Here is an 8,595-nt window from a genome sequence, read left to right on the forward strand (position 1 = left end):
CAGTTCTGAGAGATAAGAGTGTGTGAAAGCCGTCTTTCAAATAGCTTGTTGGGAACACAAAGTTTCTTTTCAGTTGCAAACTCCATTCCATACATATATATGGGGAAGTAGAAGATCCATCTCGGTTTTACAGTGAAAACTGCAGGAAATTCAAACCGGCACTAGGAAACAGAATGAGAAAGCAGAAAAAAATTGTCTCCTGCAACACGTTCCCTTGGTGCTAGATGAACGAACGTCTCTCCACTTGCTCAGTTCTGAGAGATAAGTGTGTGTAAAATCCTTCCTTAACCTAGCTTGTTGGGAACACAAAGTTTCTTTTCAGTTGCAAACTCCATTCCATATATATATATGTGGAGGTACAAGCTCCAACTCGTTTTGAGAGTGAAAACTGCAGGAAATTCAAACCGGCACTAGGAAACAGACTGAGAAAGCAGAGAAAATGTGTCTCCTGCAACCCGTTCCCTTGGTGCTAGATGAACGAACGTCTCTCCACTTGCTCAGTTCTGAGAGATAAGTGTGTGTGAAAGCCGTCCTTCACCTAGCTTGTTGGGAACACAAAGGTTTTTTTCAGTTGCAAACTCCATTCCATACATATATATGTGGAGGTACAAGCTCCAACTCGTTTTGACAGTGAAAACTGCAGGAATTTCAAACCGGCACTAGGAAACAGACTGAGAAAGCATAGAAAAAGTGTCCCCTGCAAACCGTTCCCTTGGTGCTAGATGAACGAACGTCTCTCCACTTGCTCAGTTCTGAGAGATAAGTGTGTGTGAAAGCCTTCCTTCACCTAGCTTGTTGGGAACACAAAGTTTCTTTTCAGTTGCAAACTCCATTCTATACATATATATGGGGAGGTTGAAGCTCCACCTCGGTTTTACAGTGAAAACTGCAGGAACTTCAAACCGGCACTAGGAAACAGACTGAGAAAGCAGAGAAAAAGTGTCTCCTGCAACCCGTTCCCTTGGTGCTAGATGAACGAACGTCTCTCCACTTCCTCAGTTCTGAGAGATAAGTGTGTGGGAAAGCCTTCCTTCACCTAGCTTGTTGGGAACACAAAGTTTCTTTTCAGTTGCAAACTCCATTCCATATATATATATGGGGAGATACAAGCTCCAACTAGTTTTGACAGTGAAAACTGCAGGAAATTCAAACCGGCACTAGGAAACAGACTGAGAAGGCAGAGAAAATATGTCTCCTGCAACCCGTTCCCTTGGTGCTAGATGAACGAACGTCTATCCACTTGCTCAGATCTGAGAGATAAGTGTGTGTGAAAGCCGTCCTTCACCTAGCTTGTTGGGAACACAAAGTTTCTTTTCAGTTGCAAACTCCATTCTACACATATATATGTGGAGGTACAAGCTCCAACTAGTTTTGACAGTGAAAACTGCAGGAATTTCAAACCGGCACTAGGAAACAGACTGAGAAAGCAGAGAAAAGTGTCCCCTGCAACCCGTTCCCTTGGTGCTAGATGAACGAACGTCCCTCCACTTGCTCAGTTCTGAGAGATAAGTGTGTGTGAAAGCCTTCCTTCACCTAGGTTGTTGGGAACACAAAGTTTCTTTTCAGTTGCAAACTCCATTCCATAGATATATATGGGGAGGTAGAAGCTCCAACTCGGTTTTACAGTGAAAACTGCAGGAAATTCAAAACGGCACTAGGAAACAGACTGAGAAAGCAGAGAAAAAGTGTATCCTGTAACCCGTTCCCTTGGTGCTAGATGAACGAACGTCTCTCCACTTGCTCAGTTCTGAGAGATAAGTGTGTGTGAAAGCCGTCCTTCACCTAGATTGTTGGGAACACAAAGTTTCTTTTCAGTTGCAAACTCCATTCCATAGATATATATGGGGAGGTACTAGCTCCAACTCGGTTTTACAGTGAAAACTGCAGGAACTTCAAACCGGCACTAGGAAACAGACTGAGAAAGCAGAGAAAAACTGTCTCCTGCAACCCGTTCCCTTGGTGCTAGATGAACGAACGTCTCTCCACTTGCTCAGTTCTGAGAGATAAATGTGTGTGAAAGCCTTCCTTCACCTAGCTTGTTGGGAACACAAAGTTTCTTTTCAGTTTCAAACTCCATTCCATACATATATATGGGGAGGTACTAGCTCCAACTCGGTTTTACAGTGAAAACTGCAGGAACTTCAAACCGGCACTAGGAAACAGACTGAGAAAGCAGAGAAAAAGTGTCTCCTGCAACCCGTTCCCTTGGTGCTAGATGAACGAACGTCTCTCCACTTGCTCAGTTCTGAGAGATAAGTGTGTGTGAAAGCCTTCCTTCACCTAGCTTGTTGGGAACACAAAGTTTCTTTTCAGTTGCAAACTCCATTCCATACATATATATGGGGAGGTACTAGCTCCAACTCGGTTTTACAGTGAAAACTGCAGGAACTTCAAACCGGCACTAGGAAACAGACTGAGAATCCAAGAAAAAGTGTCTCCTGCAAAAGGTTCCCTTGGTGCTAGATGAACGAACGTCTCTCCACTTGCTCAGTTCTGAGAGATAAGTGGGTGTGAAAGCCATCCTTCACCTAGCTTGTTGGGAACACAAAGTTTCTTTTCAGTTGCAAACTCCATTCCATACATATATATGGGGAGGTACTAGCTCCAACTCGGTTTTACAGTGAAAACTGCAGGAACTTCAAACCGGCACTAGGAAACAGACTGAGAAAGCAGAGAAATAGTGTCTCCTGCAACCCGTTCCCTTGGTCCTAGATGAACGAAAGTCTCTCCACTTGCTCAGTTCTGAGAGATAAGTGTGTGTGAAAGCCGTCCTTCACCTAGCTTGTTGGGAACACAAAGTTTATTTCAGTTGCAAACTCCATTCCATACATATATATGGGGATGTACTAGCTCCAACCCGGTTTTACAGTGAAAACTGCAGGAACTTCAAACCGCACTAGGAAACAGACTGAGAAACCAGAGAAAAAGTGTCACCTGAATCCGGTTCCCTTGGTGCTAGATGAACGAACGTCTCTCCACTTGCTCAGTTCTGAGAGATAAGTGTGTGTGAAAGCCGTCCTTCACCTAGCTTGTTCGGAACACAAAGTTTCTTTTTAGTTGCAAACTCCATTCCATACATATATATGGGGAGGTACTAGCTCCAACACGGTTTTACAGTGAAAACTGCAGGAACTTCAAACATGCACTAGGAAACAGACTGAGAAAGCAGAGAAAAAGTGTCTCCTGCAACCCGTTCCCTTGGTGCTAGATGATCGAAAGTCTCTCCACTTGCTCAGTTCTGAGAGATAAGTGTGTGTGAAAGCCGTCCTTCAACTAGCTTGTTCTGAACACAAAGTTTCTTTTCAGTTGCAAACTCCATTCCATACATATATATGGGGAGGTACTAGCTCCAACTCGGTTTTACAGTGAAAACTGCAGGAACTTCAAACCGGCACTAGGAAACAGACTGAGAAAGCAGAGAAAAAGTGTCTCCTGCAACCCGTTCCCTTGGTGCTAGATGAACGAACGTCTCTCCACTTGCTCAGTTCTGAGAGATAAGTGTGTGTGAAAGCCGTCCTTCAGCTAGCTTGTTGGGAACACAAAGTTTCTTTTCAGTTGCAAACTCCATTCCATACATATATATGGGGAGGTACTAGCTCCAACTCGGTTTTACAGTGAAAACTGCAGGAACTTCAAACCGGCACTAGGAAACAGACTGAGAAAGCAGAGAAAAATTTTCTCCTGCAACCCGTTCCCTTGGTGCTCGATGAACGAACGTCTCTCCACTTGCTCAGTTCTGAGAGATAAGTGTGTGTGAAAGCCTTCCTTCAACTAGCTTGTTGGGAACACAAAGTTTCTTTTCATTTGCAAACTCCATTCCATACATATATATGGGGAGGTAGAAGCTCCAACTCGGTTTTACAGTGAAAACTGCAGGAACTTCAAACCGGCACTAGGAAACAGACTGAGAAAGCAGAGAAAATTGTCTCCTGCAACCCTTTCCCTTGGTGCTAGATGAACGAACGTCTCTCCTCTTGCTCATTTCTGAGAGATAAGTGTGTGTGAAAGCCGTCCTTCAACTAGCTTGTTGGGAACACAAAGTTTCTTTTCAGTTGCAAACTCAATTCCATAAATATATATGGGGAGGTAAAAGCTCCACCTCGGTTTTACATTGAAAACTGCACGAACTTCAAAGCGGCACCAGGAAACAGACTGAGAAAGCAGAGAAAAAGTGTCTCCTGCAACCCGTTCCCTTGGTGCTAGATGAACGAACGTCTCTCCACTTGCTCAGTTCTGAGAGATAAGTGTGTGTGAAAGCCTTCCTTCACCTAGCTTGTTGGGAACACAAAGTTTCTTTTCAGTTGCAAACTCCATTCCATACATATATATGGGGAGGTACTAGCTCCAACTCGGTTTTACAGTGAAAACTGCAGGAACTTCAAACCGGCACTAGGAAACAGACTGAGAATCCAAGAAAAAGTGTCTCCTGCAACCGGTTCCCTTGGTGCTAGATGAACGAACGTCTCTCCACTTGCTCAGTTCTGAGAGATAAGTGGGTGTGAAAGCCATCCTTCACCTAGCTTGTTGGGAACACAAAGTTTCTTTTCAGTTGCAAACTCCATTCCATACATATATATGGGGAGGTACTAGCTCCAACTCGGTTTTACAGTGAAAACTGCAGGAACTTCAAACCGGCACTAGGAAACAGACTGAGAAAGCAGAGAAATAGTGTCTCCTGCAACCCGTTCCCTTGGTCCTAGATGAACGAAAGTCTCTCCACTTGCTCAGTTCTGAGAGATAAGTGTGTGTGAAAGCCGTCCTTCACCTAGCTTGTTGGGAACACAAAGTTTCTTTTCAGTTGCAAACTCCATTCCATACATATATATGGGGATGTACTAGCTCCAACCCGGTTTTACAGTGAAAACTGCAGGAACTTCAAACCGCACTAGGAAACAGACTGAGAAACCAGAGAAAAAGTGTCACCTGAATCCGGTTCCCTTGGTGCTAGATGAACGAACGTCTCTCCACTTGCTCAGTTCTGAGAGATAAGTGTGTGTGAAAGCCGTCCTTCACCTAGCTTGTTTGGAACACAAAGTTTCTTTTTAGTTGCAAACTCCATTCCATACATATATATGGGGAGGTACTAGCTCCAACACGGTTTTACAGTGAAAACTGCAGGAACTTCAAACATGCACTAGGAAACAGACTGAGAAAGCAGAGAAAAAGTGTCTCCTGCAACCCGTTCCCTTGGTGCTAGATGATCGAAAGTCTCTCCACTTGCTCAGTTCTGAGAGATAAGTGTGTGTGAAAGCCGTCCTTCAACTAGCTTGTTCTGAACACAAAGTTTCTTTTCAGTTGCAAACTCCATTCCATACATATATATGGGGAGGTACTAGCTCCAACTCGGTTTTACAGTGAAAACTGCAGGAACTTCAAACCGGCACTAGGAAACAGACTGAGAAAGCAGAGAAAAATTTTCTCCTGCAACCCGTTCCCTTGGTGCTCGATGAACGAACGTCTCTCCACTTGCTCAGTTCTGAGAGATAAGTGTGTGTGAAAGCCTTCCTTCAACTAGCTTGTTGGGAACACAAAGTTTCTTTTCATTTGCAAACTCCATTCCATACATATATATGGGGAGGTAGAAGCTCCAACTCGGTTTTACAGTGAAAACTGCAGGAACTTCAAACCGGCACTAGGAAACAGACTGAGAAAGCAGAGAAAATTGTCTCCTGCAACCCTTTCCCTTGGTGCTAGATGAACGAACGTCTCTCCTCTTGCTCATTTCTGAGAGATAAGTGTGTGTGAAAGCCGTCCTTCAACTAGCTTGTTGGGAACACAAAGTTTCTTTTCAGTTGCAAACTCAATTCCATAAATATATATGGGGAGGTAAAAGCTCCACCTCGGTTTTACATTGAAAACTGCACGAACTTCAAAGCGGCACCAGGAAACAGACTGAGAAAGCAGAGAAAAAGTGTCTCCTGCAACCCGTTCCCTTGGTGCTAGATGAACGAACGTCTCTCCACTTGCTCAGTTCTGAGAGATAAGTGTGTGTGAAAGCCTTCCTTCACCTAGCTTGTTGGGAACACAAAGTTTCTTTTCAGTTGCAAACTCCATTCCATACATATATATTTGGAGGTACAAGCTCCAACTAGTTTTGACAGTGAAAACTGCAGGAACTTCAAACCGGCACTAGGAAACATACTGAGAAAGCAGAGAAAAAGTGTCTCCTGCAACCCGTTCCCTTGGATCTAGATGAACGAACGTCTCACCACTTGCTCAGTTCTGAGAGATAAGTGTGTGTGAAAGCATCCCTTCACCTAGCTTGTTGGGAACACAAAGTTTCTTTTCAGTTGCAAACTCCATTCCATATATATATATTGGGAGGTACAAGCTCCAACTCTTTTTTACAGTGAAAACTGCAGGAAATTCAAACCGGCACTAGGAAACAGACTGAGAAAGCAGAGAAAAAGTGTCTCCTGCAACCCGTTCCCTTGGTGCTAGATGAACGAACGTCTCTCCACTTGCTCAGTTCTGAGAGATAAGTGTGTGTGAAAGCCGTCCTTCACCTAGCTTGTTGGGAACACAAAGTTTCTTTTCAGTTGCAAACTCCATTCCATACATATATATGTGGAGGTACAATCTCCAACTCGTTTTGACAGTGTAAACTGCAGGAATTTCAAACCGGCACTAGGAAACAGACTGAGAAAGCATAGAAAAAGTGTCCCCTGCCACCCGTTCCCTTGGTGCTAGATGAACGAACGTCTCTCCACTTGCTCAGTTCTGAGAGATAAGTGTGTGTGAAAGCCTTCCTTCACCTAGCTTGTTGGGAACGCAAAGTTTCTTTTCAGTTGCAAACTCCATTCCATACATATATATGGGGAGTTAGAAGCTCCAACTCGGTTTTACAATGAAAACTGCAAGAACTTCAAACCAGCACTAGGAAACAGACTGAGAAAGCAGAGAAAAAGTGTCTCCTGCAACCCATTCCCTTGGTGCTAGATGAACGAAAGTCTCTCCACTTCCTCAGTTGTGAGAGATAAGTGTGTGTGAAAGCCGTCCTTCAACTAGCTTGTTGGGAACACAAAGTTTCTTTTCAGTTGAAAACTCCATTCCATACATATATATGGGGAGGTACTAGCTCCAACTCGGTTTTACAGTGAAATTTGCAGGAACTTAAAACCGGCACTAGGAAACAGACTGAGAAAGCAGAGAAAAAGTATACCCTTCAACCCGTTTCCTTGGTGCTAAATGAACGAACGTCTCTCCACTTGCTCAGTTCTAAGAGATAAGTGTGTGTGAAAGCCGTCCTTCACCTAGCTAGTTGGGAATACAAAGTTTCTTTTCAGTTGCAAACTCCATTCCATACAAAAAATGGGGAGGTACTAGCTCCAACTCGGTTTGACAGTGAAAACTGCAGGAATTTCAAACCGGCACTAGGAAAAAGACTGAGAAAGCAGAGAAAAACTGTCTCCATCAAACCGTTTCCTTGGTGCTAGATGAACGAACGTCTCTCCACTTGTTCAGTTCTGAGAGATAAGTGTGTGTGAAAGCCGTCCTTCACCTAGCTTTTTGGGAACACAAAGTTTCTTTTCAGTTGCAAACTCCATTCCATAGATATATATGGGGGAGTACAAGCTCAAAATCGGATTAACAGTGAAAACTGCAGGAAATTCAAACCGGCACTAGGAAACAGACTGAGAAAGCAGAGAAAAAGTGTCTCCTGCAACCCGTTCCCTTGGTGCTAAATGAACGAACGTCTCTCCACTTGCTCAGTTCTGAGAGATAAGTGTGTGTGAAAGCCGTCCTTCACCTAGCTTGTTTGGAACACAAAGATTCTTTTCAGTTGCAAACTCCATTCCATACATATATATTGGGAGGTACTAGCTCCAACTCGGTTTTACAGTGAAAACTGCAGGAACTTCAAACCGGCACTAGGAAACAGACTGAGGAAGCAGAGAAAAAGTGCCTCCTGCAACCCGTTCCCTTGGTGCTAGATGAACGAACGTCTTTCCACTTGCTCGGTTCTAAGAGATAAGTGTGTGTGAAAGCCTTCCTTCACCTAGCTAGTTGGGAATACAAAGTTTCTTTTCAGTTGCAAACTCCATTCCATACAAATAAATGGGGAGGTACTAGCTCCAACTCGTTTTGACAGTGAAAAATGCAGGAATTTCAAACTGGCACTAGGAAACAGAAGAGAAAGCAGAGAAAAAGTGTCTCCATCAAACCGTTTCCTTGGTGCTAGATGAACGAACGTCTCTCCACTTGCTCAGTTCTGAGAGATAAATGTGTGTTAAAGCCTTACTTCACCTACCTTGTTGGGAACACAAAGTTTCTTTTCAGTTGCAAACTCCATTCCATACATATATATGGGGGAGTACAAGCTCCAAATCGTATTAACAGTGAAAACTGCAGGAACTTCAAACCGGCACTAGGAAATAGACTGAGAAAGCAGAGAAAAAGTGTCTCCTGCAACCCGTTCCCTTGGTGCTAGATGAACGAACTTCTCTCCACTTGCTCAGTTCTGAGAGATAAGTGTGTGTGAAAGCCTTCCTTCACCTAGCTTGTTGGGAACACAAAGTTTCTTTTCAGTTGCAAACTCCATTCCATACATATATATTGGGAGGTACTAGCTCCAACTCGGTTTTACAGTGAAAA

This window comes from Camelus bactrianus, chromosome 3 (genome assembly GCF_048773025.1).
Source record: "Camelus bactrianus isolate YW-2024 breed Bactrian camel chromosome 3, ASM4877302v1, whole genome shotgun sequence".
Lineage (NCBI taxonomy): Eukaryota > Metazoa > Chordata > Mammalia > Artiodactyla > Camelidae > Camelus > Camelus bactrianus.